The sequence below is a fragment of the Maniola jurtina genome, chromosome 19 (genome assembly GCF_905333055.1).
Source record: "Maniola jurtina chromosome 19, ilManJurt1.1, whole genome shotgun sequence".
NCBI lineage: Eukaryota > Metazoa > Arthropoda > Insecta > Lepidoptera > Nymphalidae > Maniola > Maniola jurtina.
The window spans coordinates 13,000,203-13,016,693 of NC_060047.1; the positions used below are offsets into that span (position 1 = coordinate 13,000,203).

Here is a 16,491-nt window from a genome sequence, read left to right on the forward strand (position 1 = left end):
ATAAATCTTGATGTAACTCATTATCTACATAAGATATATTGAAAACAATTGTACAACATAAAAGACAGTAAGATAAAGTAGTGATTTTATTTTACAATAAAATTTAGCCATACTTGTCGTAGATTCTTGGCGGCACGTAAAGTTTTTGACCGGTAGAAAAAAACATCTCACTTCCCGCAGCAGATAAATGGCTCTGGTCGCTATTGTTGTAAAGTTAGTTACAAATGGTCAGGAATAGTATTGCCGTAGATAACACTAGTATTGTATTTGGTAGGTTTTGAGCTGTTCGGTTCCCAACTTTAGCAGATTTTTCGATGTTTTTAAAATTAGGCGAAGTATGGTTTAGCAGGCGAAGTCAAGGGACTCGACGGTACTTTTGCAGTTAACGGCTTTATAGTTAAAGGACGGCATTTATGAAAACTTTAGTTAAGGTCTGTTGCATATTATTATAATTTTCTAACAGACATTCTGTGATGCGTGGAGCCGGCGAACATCGGAAGAGGACGTCCGATCAAGCAAAAGACAGCCCTGCGGTGTCTGTCACACATGTATGAGTGGAGTGTCCTCCAGCCTGTCGGAAAGTTTTCTGACATACATTTTTTGATGCGCTATAGTGTTTCGAAACTCGAAAATCGACACTACGATATCAAAAGATTCGAACTCTTACTAGGTGCACTGAACGTTGTGTGGGGACAGGCGCGGCCGCGGTAGTAAAATAACTCACGGTAAGTTAGACTGAACTGCTCAGAGCTAATGAGGCTCTCTAAGATTGGGAATGTCGTAGGTCGTCTGGAGTAAGGACTGTCATACTAGCGACATTTACGAGTACGAATCGACCGAGATAAATAATTTACTACAAGTATAAAAATTCGCTCTGGTATGGATTGCTCGCCAAAAGCTATACAGCTACCCATTTGTGGAAAACACGGGTAAAGCGGTGGTAACCTAGACGTCTGCCTCCTATTCGTTAGGCCGGGGGTTCGATCCCGGGTACGCAATTCTAGCTTTTTGGAGATATGTGCGATTTCTTAAGCAATTAAATACCACTTGATTTAACGGCGAAGGAAAACATCGCGATGAAACCTGCATGCCTGGGAGTTCTCTATAATATTGTCAAAGGTGTGTGAAGTCTGCCAATCCGCACTTGGTCAGCGTGATGGACTATGGTTTTGTCTCATTCTGAAAGGAGTGCCTCAGTAGTGGGCCGGCGATGGGTTGATGTCACGTATGCATGTTGCTCGACAAAAAATGTGTTTAGCCAAAGCGGTGCCACCTGCGATTGGCATCCTTCCGATCAATCTGAGAATTGACATAGTTAGGTATCTACTTACGTGCTTATTAGCAAGCATGCTTGTTATCGCTTTTGTACGAAACTGACCTTTTGAGTAGGTTCCTACTTAACTAGTTACCCATCTAATTTACCCACATATGACTCATCTGTGAATTTGCCTACGAGTTCTATACTACGACTTAAAATATTATACTTAGTTCAAAATAATTCCATTCAAGTTTATCAGTAGGTACGTAGTTGCTTAAGTGAGAAATGCAAACTAGGATCCAATAATCTCTGTCCATATTTCAGGCATTGTAATTTGAAATCGTTCATCTTGAGATAGGAATCTTTAATTATTTGAAATCGATGTTGCTGCTCTCGATCTCGTTCCCAAACCGAACGCCTACGTACTTACAGCTCTACATTAAACTTAAGTGCGCCTTTGTTATTTTATTAACCCATCCATTACAAAAAAACGCACCCTAAAACATTTGTCGATGGATTCTACTAGGGATCCTAACTGCCCACTTGTTGTTAATTCCAATTAATCTTCTCCACGAAAATGGGTCATGCGTCCATCATTGTATTTTGATCGCGCCATTTTTGCGAGGGTTCTTAACAATGTATCGTTCGAGGGCAGGTTTTGTTGTGGGTTTTTATAATGTCAGCTGCACAAGTGGATCTATTCTATTTCTAATTCTATTGTCTATGGTACGCGACAAAAATGGGATTAAATTGTTTTTTATTGCCTTATCTAGCTGCGCCATAAGGTGCGGTTATTTAGAGGGGTGGGAACTGGGAATATTTTTCATGCGGATTGAATAAAACATGTGCGATCAATTGCCCCTTATCGACTTAGCTCCCTTGCCGATATTATTCCTTTAATTCATTAGATATTATTGTATTTAATGGTGCTTCGTTGCGTGAAATCGTATCTATCGTTTAACTTAACGCTTCATCGGAATAAAATACAAAATAGATTATGGAGTGTTGTAGGAATGGTAAGCGATTTAAACGCTACCGTTATCGGTTGTCAGGGCCGTCTTGAGTTGCGCGGAGACTTTGGGCACACAGTTTGAAGGCCCTTTTAAAAAACACCATAAATCTATCCCTATATCTGAATCAGGGCAAATGTTTTTGTACTTTGAAAATGTTCACGCAGTAGATGTAGAGGCGTGGTAAATTTGAAAAAAAAAAGGCTACTAACTAACGACTCTACCACTCTGACTCTACTAAAAATAGGTACAACTTCCAAGGAAATGTTAAGTATAGGTACGAAGGAATTAAACTCGAAACCATTCTGCATCTTAAGTTTACCAAAAGTATAATCTTAGCACAAAATATTTTGACTTTATAAACAAGCTTTAAAAACATTATGAAAGTTAGATGTAGGCAGGTAAGTTCATAGTTATGCAAATCATAAACGAATGAAAGAATCAGCGCCGCGAATGCGATTTTTTGGTAGCTAATTCAGAAATTGCATGGATTATATTATTAGTAATTTATTTCAGAGTCCTATTTATGAGCCCACCGTTCGTATCCTACGGCAGATGCGGCCCTGTCATTGGCATAGACGCGGACGGCAGAAGTCGTGACCAATCGGGTAATTTAGAAGTTGAACTATGCCGCAACTCTTTTGATTTTGTTTATTTACATTCAAAACTACTAAGTTACAAGTGGCCTGCTGAGGTGCGGAGCTTTCTCGATAATCTGTATCCAACCAGCACGCGATGTTCTAATTCTGTAACAGAAAAGCGTGAGATTAATTTTATATAGACTTTTAATCCTATCTTTTAAATGGTGATGGTGAAGTAATTTATTTTTGTAGCACAGAAATAGCCAATGATTTGACGATAAGTTGTTACTTGTAACCCTCTTAAAAAAAGAAAAAATATATTGAAACCAGCTGCATGCCCGCGTTTTCGTCCGCGTGGACTTAGGTTTTAAAAATCCCCTGGGATTCTTTGATTTTCCGTGATAAAAAATAGCCTATGTCACTCTCCAGCTCACGTCGATCCGTTATTTCGTTACAGCGTGATTGTTGGAATCTTACAAACAAACACGCTTTCGCATTTATAATATAGGTAGATATAGTGATTCCCTCTGGCGCAATGGCGTGGCTGTCACCAATGCCACTCAAGTGATCTCAGGTTCGATTCCAAATTGGTAAGATTCGAGCATGATCTTTTTGTAATGATGTTGTTATACAGACGTGTGTTTATGTCTGTGTGTTCGGCCGTAGTTCGATGAAAGAAATAGGTAGGTAGGTACATACTTCGCATAAAAATTAACGCAATCAGCATTGCCACTTTTACCGTAGCATCGTAGCATGTAAGTTAATCAAGTTGGTAGATTCCTACTCGTATTTAGCGAACTGTAGTAAATTGACCAAAATTCACAAAATTAGCAAGTCCACTTGATAATGGACAGCTGAAAATCTGGGAAAATGTATTAGGCAGATAGATACCTATTACCTACCTATCTACTAAGGAAGTACATATTTAGATAATTACCTTTGTACCTGGCTATATTAATTCCAATGGCCTATAACTGCAGGCGGCATATTTTTTGATCCGTACCATAGGACTAGTAAGACATTACACTCAAGTCTTAACCGAATATTTAATTACTTACCTAGTTACTTACTTAAAAGACTTAAAATAAAATAATTTTTGGCATAACATGCACGAAAAAAGTTAACAAGAATTAGTTAGGTAACATGAAAGTGTATATACGCCACAGTTTTATGAAGATAAATCTGTAGCAGGTCGTTTGACCCGGGGTCACGCCGCGGCGCTCGCGTGTCACACGGAACCCCCGTATCGGCTCATCTACCATTGTCCTTCATTATTTCACGCCGGGCCCCCATTTACCCGACACCTATCAGCAAAGCTTAGTAATGACTTGCCCGCTTTCCTGCTAAACAAGCGTCGTGACCAATTTCTACTATTTATTAACGTTAACACTTGCTTTAGGCCGTTTATGGTTAGCGTGATTGATTTTCAATAAATATTACTTCCTAGGTACCCAGGTTATTACAGTAATAACTTGCTATCTAACCATCTTACCTAACCCAAGATTCTGGTAAGTACTTACCTAAGTTTCAGTTTGTAGAAAATTTTGATTTCTAGAAAAATCAGCTTTCTAATTTTTAGCAAGTCTAGATCTACCTTATTATGGAATCAACCTACCTGTCTAAGGTAAGTAAGGTGTTCGTAAACCCATTTTTTTTGTGATATAACCACAAATTCACGGTTTTTGTATTTTTCCTTTACTTGTGCTTTAGGACCTACCTTCCTAGTACTTACCTGCCAAATTTCATGATTCTAGGTCAATGGGCAGTACCCTATAGGTTTTCTTGACAGACGGACAGACAGACAGACAGCAGAGTGATCCTATAAGGGTTCTGATTTTCCTTTTGAGATACGGAACCCTAATAAAGAAGTAGACTTAGTATGTATAGCTGGTCATGTATATTATATTATATAAGTATTTATAATGAACTAGCTGATGCACCCGACCTCGTTCGCGTGGAATTTTAAAAATCCTGTGGAATTTCCTTGATTTTCCGAGACGGTAGGCTATGTCACTTTCCAGATCTTTACCTAAATATACTCATGCAAAAATTTACGTCGCTCTGCTCGTTGCGAGTTACGGCGTGATTGAAGAACAAACCATATACAACAAACACATATTATAATTATTAAGGTATTTAGAGTGATATCACTCACGATACTAAAACGTAGTTGAAACGCTAAAATAAACTAGGGCCTCTCAATCTGCTTTTCTCTGGGAAATCAAGACTAAGTAAAGTAGTTAGACGTAATCTCAAAGACAATAAATTAACTTAGGCGTGTGTATATCTAACAGTAGGTAGGTATGTAGGTAAGTAAATTATAAATGTAACATTTAAATCTCTTTGTTGGCTATCTAAGTCACTAAAGCATTCAAGTAAGTAAGCAGAAGGCCATAAAAATCTAATCTCATGTTTACTTGTTTAGAGAAACCTCGTTCCCAGATCACCGGTGGTCCCTGTAGCTGCTCTGTGCCCGGAATAATTTATGAGATCGTGGGTAATTATGGTAATGTTAATTAACCATCGCCCATCCCATCTCTTGAGCTTTTGTGTAATAAGGACCATCGGTATGGAAATGTAGATGGATAGGCGCGGAGACCGCCTGTTAAAAATGGGACAAATTAGGTACGTCATCATTGTCTACCGATAAACGTCCACAGCTGGACTCTTGTCTCTTGTAGGGACTTCCACACGCAAAAAAAAAACCGGCCAAGTGCGAGTCAGGCTCGCGCACCGAGGGTTCCGTACTCGGGCATTTTTTCCGACAATTTGCACGATATATCAAAAACTATCCTGCATGAAAATAAATAAAAATCTGTTTTAGGATGTACAGGAAACACATTTTAATTTTTTTCAAATGGTGCTACCGCAAATTCATAGTTTTTTATTTATTCCTTTACTTGTGCTATATGACCTACCTACCTGCCAAATTTCATGAGTCTAGGTCAACGGGAACGGGAACAACTACCCTATAGGTTTTCTTGACAGACACGACGGACAGACAGACAGACAACAAAGTGATCCTATAAGGGTTCCGTTTTTCCTTTTGAGGTACGGAACCCTAATACCCTGTGCTTACTTATAGAGATTTTCAGGTAAATATTGCTATTTCGTGCAAATTACAATGTCAATAGCACAGCTCTGCATGAAAGTCATTGGTTTTACTCCTTTCAGAATATAATTATTGGATTTTATCCTGAAACCTGCTTAGAAATTAAAATAACTTATGGTCATGGTCATTTGCTACTGGAATGTCACCACGTATCAGAAAAAGAAATGTTGGAAGACGATCACCAAGCTTGCGAAAAAGCTTGGATGAGAGCCGACACCGGGATGAATGGCAAGCGAAAAGAGGAAGCCTATGTCCAACAATGGATAAATAGGGGCTATTAAAGAAGACTAAAAAAAGAAGATGTTTAATTGACAGCTTAATTCTGTGTTCCCTGGGCTTTGTTCAGAAGTAATACAGCTGTAACAGGGTAATATTAAAAATTTATTACTATACCTAGTAGGTGTGTAGATATATTTTGAGATTTTTATCAATCGTATCTTGGACTACTCTCATAAGGATAAGGCTTCGGTAATCGATGAATTTTTAAACGGAATCGCTTTATTTACTTATCTGTGAGTGTGTACGACTTCGGGTGGGCAGGCATTAAGTCATTTAGATATCTGAAACTTTCTATTGATTGAGCAATAATGTTCTCAATGGCCAATAACTGACTACTGAATGCCTACTGACGGATAACGCGCTGCCTCAACAAAGATTCAAATGTTAATGATTTCCTCCTCTTCAAATTTCATAATAGCCTAAGTAGGGAAGCGTTTTTCATATTTTCGTTCGGATTTTTTTAATTTATAGACTAGCTAGCGCTTGGCTGCAATCAAACCTGCTGGCAAGTGATGATGCAGCCTAGGATGGAGCGGGTTTGCCTAGAAGATGCCTATTGCCTATTCACTCTTGACTTGAAGGTGCCCACAGTAAAATTGGAGGGGAAAGCTGATGTAGAGAGCTAGGTACTAGGTACGTAATCGGAAAAAAAATAATTATACCAATGCTAGTGTAGTAGACATTCGCTTGGGGAAGAAAACCCCTATTGGACTTCCTGTTGATAGGGCATTTAGAGGGAAAGATCAGAAAGCTATGGACTGAAATTGTCCGAAGAAAGGAGAGCTACCTGGAAAGGGCTATAGTTGGCTAGAGGAATGGGACAAATCAACAAATGAGAGTTGGACGCATTTGTCGTTTGGGAATACGAAGAGCTGGTATCCAGGAAACGTGGGAAATAGTCGCTAGTACTTAATCATAATAAAAAAGTAATATCTTCAAATAGATCTAAACGTCTTCACTCGAGGTACGGGAACATTATTTCAAAATTATATATTATAATAGCTTGTTGATTTCCTGCGATGATCTACGCAAACCGGCTTGGAAGCTTTCCTATGGAATCGATGGGAATGAATAAGTCATACAACATACATACAATATAAAAACATAATGTTACCTAACTTCCTCTCGCGGCGCCATACCAGACCGATAACATAATAAACTGTACAAAAAGGTAACAAGTCGAACGATTCGCATCATAATTGCATTAAGTTCCTCGTAAAGATCAATCGAGATCGAAATGATCGATAGCGCATCCAGTTTCCACACCTTATCATCGAATCAAAAGTTTCGAAAGCTGAACAAAGAAACTCAAAGATCGACTGTTGTTTAGAAAGATCTCATATTGGCACTCGCTCCAAACAACGGACAATAACAACAGAATTATTAGACTGTGCCTTTTTAATTCTTATCTTGATGTTATATCACGACCACTAAATTACAAGTCGAAATATTGGATACAGGGTTGTCCCATGCTATTGCTTTATTGACCGGTAAGTGGTCCATGACCATATACTCATGTGCCATGACTGCTGGTCAGTCTCTATTCGGCAGTTTGCTACGTAATAGAGATTTTGGGCGATCTTTACCTACTATAATATACCTACTGCATATAAAGGCAAAAGTTTGTCATGTGTGTGTGTGTTCTCTTTCATGCAAAAACTACAGGAAAGACTTGGCTGAAATTTAGAACACAGATAGAACCTTGGATTAACACATAAGCTACTTTTTATCCCAGAAAATCAAAGAGTACGCGCGGGATTTTTAAAACCCTAAACCCACGCGGACGAAGTCGCGGCAATCATCTAGTCATTTATGAAATACGGAAGTAAAATGGAAGTAAGTTATAGGTTTCTGCATTAAAATGTATAACAGCTTGAAAATCTAGGATCCGCAAAATACAGGGCGCGTAGCAACCCTAACCAGAGTCGTCAAACTCTAAAGAATAGACTCTGTATCTAATTTTAAGTTACAGGATATAGGTGAAACAGCTTTGTTTAGACTTTAAAGATAGGCAGACATCAACTGGCCACTGTGGCGCGAACTTGAAGCAACAATGATCGATCGTTTTGTCCATGATTCGCCGCGAAACTGATACAAGGACAATGGTAACTAATATGGGATAATGGTATAATGGTAACTAAATCGTGAAGAATTGTTGCGAAAATTGGGATTGGCATCTAAAAAATCGGTCAAATGCGAGTGGACTTACACATGAAGGTTTCCGTACCATCGTAGATACATGAAATAACGCTTTATGATTATTTTTTTATTATTTTAGCGTTTAACTGAAAAAGCTATTGAGGGCGTGTGGGTTTAAAATAACTGGCGTAGGTTGGCACCCCATACCAGCTGTTATCCTGCTACTATCTTAAACTGAATATACTCATACTAGGTATATTCATCATTCAGTGTCACAGAAATTCTTATAACAGTGCCTTATATTATTGCCAATTCTGTATTTAGTGCAGATTGGCAGACTTCACACATCTTTGAAAACATTATGGAGAACTTTCCATTAGGCATGCTGGTTTCCTCACGAAGTTCTCCTTTACTATTATAGCAGGTTAAAGAAGGAAATGCGTGCGTGGGCACGCACTATTCGACAAGTCGGAGGTTCGATTCCCCGTGTCGCCGCTTAGGTAAGGTACATTCAGGTGTAAGTTCTTATTTGTTACCAACTTGAATCTCGACGCACGACAAGGGCGGCGGCGTTAGTTTTAAATGAACGGGACTTTGTCCCCCCTCCCCTCTATCCTACAACAGTCCCCGCTAACAGATTAACAAGAGCCATTAAAAGCCTTTAGAATGTAAATACGAGTGGAGAAATCAATGTTCCCGGGACGTGGGAAGGCCGACAAAAATACAAATCCTGTAAATAGTAACAAATGACAATCTTATCCGAACACAGTGATATAAAAACGTTCCACTAGATATGGCGCTTCATGGTAACAACATGTTCCAACGAACATCGGTGTCTGCTCACCACCTATCAATCGTACTCTGCTTTAGATTCCACGAACATAGAGAAGTTAGAACACACTATAGGTAATAGTGGCATAGTAAATTACCTACACCTACTCAAATATAACATGAGTAATAATTTTGAGTTATCGCGCCAATTTAATTTTTACAAACGGACGGCATCTAAAGTGATTCCGATTGACAGGAGTGTGGACAACGATGTTCGTTGGAACATGTAGTTTGTGCTACCACTTTTATGAGTCGCATTGGCAAAATTCGCTTGCGCAGAAAAACGCAACCCATGCGCAACCTAAAGCCGAGTAAAACCGAATCTACATCAATAAAATGAAGACCTTATTGCTTGACGATAAGATTTTAAACATAAAAACAATAGAGACTCGTGCTATTCACGCGAAAAAAGATGGCTCGTAAGCAACAACCAATAGCGAACGAACGTGCGCTATGATTGGATGAGATATTTCCATGCTATTCAAAAATAAGATTTTTGCGCAGATACATCAGCGTAACTAAATTTTATGTGGTAGTGCTGTACTATGGAACGCCGCATCTAGTGGAACATTGATATGTCGCTGTGTAAATAGTAACAAATGACAATCTTATCCGAACATTAAAGAGATTCTAATGAGTGTCGTTTGTCGACGTCGGCCGCCGGCTAACGGGCATGCGCCGATGTCGATGCATCGCCGCAATTAACTCGATATATCGATGTATCGATACGACGGCACGTCACGGACTGTGCCAATTTAGCGTTATCTCGCGGACGTGAGAGGTACATTTAACAGGTACAGTTGAGAGGTGCAGGTTTAATTGTTTATTTTAATCGTTTATTCTCGCTAGTTTTCAATGACTTCGGCGAAATAAAAATTGTAATCTGCAGACTTCTCAGTTCTAAGTTCTAAAAAAATTGAGTTTTGTCCAAAAGATACTAGGAAAGTATTAGGTATGTTTAGGTGTTAGCCATGGCCGGAGCCAGGAAAGGGATTTTGGGGGTTGGGTTAAGAGGATAGGCGGAAAAGGTATCAGATAAAGGTAATTAAGTTTTCCTTAGCTGACTTAAAAGGTATACTTACCAATCGTAGAAACATTTATTAGAGAAACGCGCAAGCCATGCGATTTGCCGGCACTTTAGATTTTCCTGAGTGGGAAGGTTAAACCTTTTTTAAAAACAACAATTTTTCAATTTTTTTTTTAAATAGCTAAGTTTATTGTGATGACTATATTATTACCCTTTCCCGTTCAACTAAGCGTAAAGGAGAAGGTACGACAGTAATGCAACGGGTTAGATCTTTTCGGATTTCAGTCCGCCTCTTTGACTGTTGAGCTATCTCGAGCTAAATTCCAATGTTTTTGGCGATAAGTAATTCACAAACTCTACCATGCCCATATTTTTGTATGTAGGCCACAATAGTGGTTAAGGTAATAAGTGGTATAGGTTGCCTCGGTTGCCTGGAAGAGATCACTATAACTACGGTCGCCCTTTGTTTTTAAGTCTATCCTGTATGTTAGTATGTAGTTTTCTTAGTAGTATATTTATTTAGTGTTCTTTGTCATAGTATTAAGTAATAAAGATGTTTAAATAAATAAAATAAATAAGAGTTTTACGGGCTTTTATTCCAAATCCTGGCTGCTCTAATCCATCTTAAATGTTTACCTTTTAAACCTCACAAAGAGGAAAAATATGAGTACCTAAGTAATACCGTTACAAAGTAGGTTTTTGTTTGGAGTGTCTTAATACAGTCACTTAGCATTCCGGCCGCGGAGATTAATCATGTACGAACCCACACAAATCACTTAGTCGCTCAATTGTCTGTCAGATGAGTTACATCGTCACTACGGACACCACACGTTGCCTCACTCTACGGGACAGTCAACTTTATAAATCTAATAAGTACCTGAACTTAGTTCAGTTTCCTTAGCTGGCTTAAAAGATGAACTCCATCCGTCAACTCATTGTGAAATGCTATGAGTTCGACTCACTGCACCGTTTGTGCTATGCTTTGTCGATAATAGCAAGGCCTTCGACTGTGTTGACTGGCAACATTTATGGAGAATGCTGTCAGAACTAGGCGTGCCGAAACATCTTGTTTCTCTTTTACACTGGAGTCGTAACGATCAGTACTTCAACACACTTATCCTTCGGGAAAGGCGTACGCCAGGGATGTATACTGTCTCCTGTCCTCTTCAACATCTATGGTGAGTCATCACGCGAGAAGTGCTTTCGGGCTGGGACGGTGGTGGAACGAAAGCGTAAAGCTAACAAACCTGAGAAAAGATAAACAAGAAACCGTTTCGAAAGAGCGTGCAAAAGTCGGGTCAATGTCCCAGTTACGACGTGACATTGACTCCAATCGTAAGTCGTACGTAACGATCGTTGACCTCTAGCGTCAATCAGATGTTTTATTTGCACTGTATTGTGAACTTTTAAAAAGTACAGGATTAAAAAAACGCGTTTTTTTATACCTTATCAGTATTCATCAGTACTATCACCTGTCTTCGTTTTTGCTTCTGATTTTTGTTTCCTTTTCTGATTACACCCTGTATAGCTGGTCACCCCAGCGTGGGCATTACGGGCAGTTAGTATGCGCCGCCCGTCGCCGCGCGCAGTCGTCTCACGTCCCTAATTGTACTCTGCAGACTTTCAATGCACCGACGACACACGGATTCGCACTTCGCAGCAACGCCAGCGAAAATATACATTCCGTACTCTTTGATAAATTCACCTTACTTACTAAGTTGCAATCGTTAAGGTTACACTATACGCGCTTCTTCATACAAAAGTATTTCGCCTATTATTCTATTATTTGTTGTTCTAGATATCTAGATCTACAACTAAGCCAAATATGGATTTATCTCTCCAGTAACTAAAACAGTAAATATAGTAAAATTATATTTTGAAAGTTATGTCCCTTGAAACATCTCTATGGAAGCCAAATGAAACAACCTTATAATATAAATCATGTTAGAAACTACTAAACTGGTATAATAAATATATAACTAAAATCTTTTGGCTTTAAAGCTTTAACTTAGTTTCAAATGTGTTTAATTTTAATTTAATTAATTAGCAAAAAATTACTATAATCTTACTGAAGTACCAAATAATTATTATTATCGATGTTCACATGATACTTCGTTGCTCTGTCCCGTCCGCCCGTAAATATTGATTGCAGTAACATGCTCCCACGTTCAACTTGGATCAACCATGGACAGCACTCTTAAACTGACTTCCAGTGCAATCGTTATAGAAAAGTTACGGGTATGAGCAATACTTAAGTTTATTTACTATCAATTTATTTATTTTATCGATTTTCTGTTTATGTATCGGAGATAGATCTTGACAAATCTTGAAAAGGAATGGAAATAAAGTAGGTTGGTAATGGAACAATTTATTTAATGTAACCAGACATGTCTATCTATTAGATAGATTGAGTTTTAAAGATCGATAATTGGCAGCGGCAGAATTTTTCTACCATACCAACTAGACTTGTGATAATATTTTAGAAACAAGTGTAAATTAAAAATTTATAACACCCCCGACAAGTGAAGGTTACAGGAACTAGAAAAGAGCTGATAACTTTCACACAGTTGACCCGATTTTCTTGGATTAATTTATAGCTAAGAACACTCTCGATCAACCTTTCAAACCAAAAAAAAAACTAAATTAAAATTGGTTCATTAGTTTAGGAGCTACGATGCCACAGACAGATACACAGATACACACGTCAAAATTATAACACCCCTCTTTTTGGGTCGGGGGTTAAAAATCATTCTCAAACTCAAACCCAAAATCATTTACATATTCAATTAAGGTAGGTACTATAGTAGCTTTTTGATGGTCAGAATCATTGTTAGATTTGTAAGATGATATAGTGGTTAATAATTAATTACGTAAACTTAAAACTAAAGCTTCGAGGGTTCCAAACGCGCCCAGGTCTGAGAGGAGCCCACAACAGTCTCAGCCGGCTATCTCATTCTTCTATTATTATAATTTCGTCCTGTTTCGTCTCTCTGACAGTCTAACCTAACGGCTGAAAATCCAATATGTAATAGTCGTTTTATTGTATAGCGATGGTGTCCTGGAGGTCCAGGGTTCTTTAACGGTAAAAGAAACATCGTGAGGAAGCCTGCATGCTTGAAAGTTCTCCATAACATTCTCAAAGGTGTGTGAAATCTGCTAATCCACACTGGGTCAACGTTGCAACTGAGACCTATTCTCAGTAGGTAGTGGACCGACGATGGGTTAATCATGATGATAATGATGGACAGGTTACCTACTCTTAGATGGAGCTTTCGATAGTGTATACACGGCCTAACTCTCTCTGACCTTTTCTGGGAGTTGGTCGGCTCTGTGAAACCTCTGGTTGGATATATTTTAATAATGAAAATGAAAAAATCTTAATTTTTTCTTTACAGGGGACGCAGTTCGCTCGACCGAAATTGCTGGTGCACGTGGATTACTCTGTTTGCTATTTCGCATAACATTGTGTTGTGTGAGACAGTGGTCCCCAGTGTAAAGATGCGCCAGCTGGTCCTTCCCTCCACCATCCGCGCGGAGTCGAATGTTTTGGGCTGAGAGGCGCGATGATTTTCACCGAAATCAAGCGCGCAAAAAGGGTTGAACAGTCGTTTGGGAAAATTATGTCTGCAATGTATTTATACCAATGAATAAATAAACTATGTCTAAAGTTAAGTTGTTTTTGAATTTCCATACTTACTCCTTATCTTATCACAAAGTTGTCATCAATTTTGTGTTAAAATAGGAATCTTTCGAGGTTCATAACTTTAAAACAATTTTTTTTTTGAATGATTTACATACAATAAACCTAGATAATGACGGACAAATCGGTATAATAGTTAGTTTTGAGTGTACCTATAATATCAAATAATGTACGAGTAGTAATCGCCCTCCTACGTTTGTATGAAGAAAGAACAGACAGACAGACAACAAACTGATCCTATAAGGGTTCCGTTTTTCCTTTTGAGGTACGGACCCTAAAAACTATTTCAAGTGTATCGCGTCAGTTTCGAAGAGTGGCATAAATTATGAATGCCTGTACTCTGTAGTCCATGGTGCGGCGTGATTGGCGGCGGCAGTCATGCCTATTGCTCCGACTACTCGGACGCAGACGCGTATAAATTGCGCGCCCTGACTGAGATGGATAGCGAGCTGCGCGCCAGCCTGCGCTGCTCCACAACACTCTCACGGCACGAGAATAATTCCGCTTCTTCTGCTGTCCTGGATCTCTTCTCGGCTAACCATCTGCTCTAAGAGAAAGAATTCCACCTTGTGATGCACCTTTTTGATGTTCCGTACCTCAAAAGGAAAAACGGAACCCTTATAGGATCACTTTTTTGTCTGTCTGTCCGTCTGTTCGACTGTCCGTCTGTCGTATCTGTCAAGAAAATCTATAGGGTACTTCCTGTTGACCTCGAATCATGAAATTTGACAGGTAGGTAGGTCTTATAGCACAAGCAAAGGAAAAAAACCGAAACCCGCGAATTTGAGGTTACATCACAAAAAATAATTAAAATGGACAATTAATTAGTATTTTCAACTTTCAAAGTAAAATAACTATACCACAATTTTACGATATTATTATAGTAAAATTTAAAATTATCGACTATAGGTACCAAGTGAAGTATCATATGAAAGGGCTTTACCTGTACATTCTAAAACAGTTTTTTATTTATTTTATGCACAATAGTTTTTATGTAAAATGTCGGAAAAATACCCGAGTAGATGTACGAAACCCTCGTTGCGCGAGTCTGACTCGGATAAGGGTTCTGTTTTTTCTTTTTAGGTACGGAACCCTAAAAAGCAATCGATAAATAAATGACGGGACGTCAAGGCACTATGGAAATGTGCAATTCAGAGAAATCAACTTGACTCTTGAGTTACGCGGCCTGAAGGCGCAAAAATATGGCGGCAATGATGGATACATACGGGAAATGAATATGGAAATGACTCTACGCAGTCTAGCGTTATTTATACACCTTGGTGTGGATTAACGGCACTATGGAGTTATTAGAATAAATCACACTAACAGTTTTTACGAACACATGATTATGTTAATTCGTGTGATCAAAAAGGCATAATATTATGTAAAATTTATGTAAACAACTTCGCAAAAGACTTATAATCTAAGGTATTTCTGTTAATTTATACAGTTTGTGTGGAACTTCACTCAAAACTACATTAAATTCTAGGTCTGTATGTTACATTCGTATCATTTTGTTTTTAAAACGAGCAACTGGCTCTTCCTGCTTTCTGAAACGGTAGTAGTCTTGATATAATAGCAAAGGTTATAACTATTATCATAGGGTACAATTAAATGCCTGTTAATTCATTTTCATTTCATTTCAAGGAGCAGAGAAACATTCGGAAATGATTTGGTAGGTATGTAATCATTTGCAGGCTTTTTTGAATTTCCATCATTAGAGAAGAAATCGTAGATTGTTCTACATGGGGGTAATGCAATGTCTTTTGTTACGGGCTCCAGGATAATTCCCAAGCGTAACGAAGGAGCATAGAATAACTTCCGAGCGTAGCGAGGGTGTTGCATGTAGAATCTTGAGTGAAGCGCGGAGTTTAGACACGTTGAGGGGCACCCAAGACGAAAATAGCATTACTCTATGTTGAGTACTCTACTTTTCATACCGCAAGATAATAAAATCAAGGTTAGCAAATTAAGAAATTTCCAAACTCAAATCACATTACAACTCATATGGGTAGGTATATACTGGATTTCAGTACAACATTACAACGTTGCTAAGCTTTACGAATGTTAACACATAGTCTACCGAATTTACCTTAGGTATAGGTCTTGTACTATGTGCAATGTGCATTGCAGCGAGTGGTGTGAAAAATCATTCAATCTCTATTTCAATAATTATATAACTAAACCTACTATTTTAAATCTACTGTAGGCATTAAGTTATATTAGCATAAAAATGAATCGTGCGCATTGGATATAAAATAAGTGTATTGCAATAAACGACAAACGATAGCACAATAGAGACATAAATTGCCGTGTATTAACTATGAACATGAAATACTACGATATCGGCATTCAAGGAACTGCTAATACAACAAATCAAGCATTATCGTGACCAATGGTATAAAATATCCTATAAATTAAATGTCACTTTTTATACTACCTACAAAAACATAAGATGGGCCGTTAAGCTAGGAACATAATATAATAAGGTAAGTAGCTAAAATCGTGAGTGGTGATAGAGTAGTGGTTAAGGCATCGGCCTTATATTCATGAG

At 38.4% G+C, this 16,491-nt stretch overlaps 2 long non-coding RNA genes across 2 annotated transcripts; one reads left to right on the forward strand and one right to left on the reverse strand.

Moving 5' to 3' along the window:
• Window positions 1–157: 157 nt before the first annotated feature.
• Window positions 158–12,204, reverse strand: LOC123875281. The gene is made up of 3 exons (XR_006798125.1): window positions 12,193–12,204; window positions 1,434–1,437; window positions 158–373 (listed from the first exon to the last, which is right to left on the reverse strand). It is a non-coding gene; the product is annotated as an uncharacterized LOC123875281 (long non-coding RNA).
• Window positions 5,115–14,028, forward strand: LOC123875279. Its single transcript, XR_006798123.1, has 3 exons — window positions 5,115–5,126; window positions 7,856–7,861; window positions 13,954–14,028. It is a non-coding gene; the product is annotated as an uncharacterized LOC123875279 (long non-coding RNA).
• The last annotated feature ends 2,463 nt before the right edge of the window (window positions 14,029–16,491 follow it).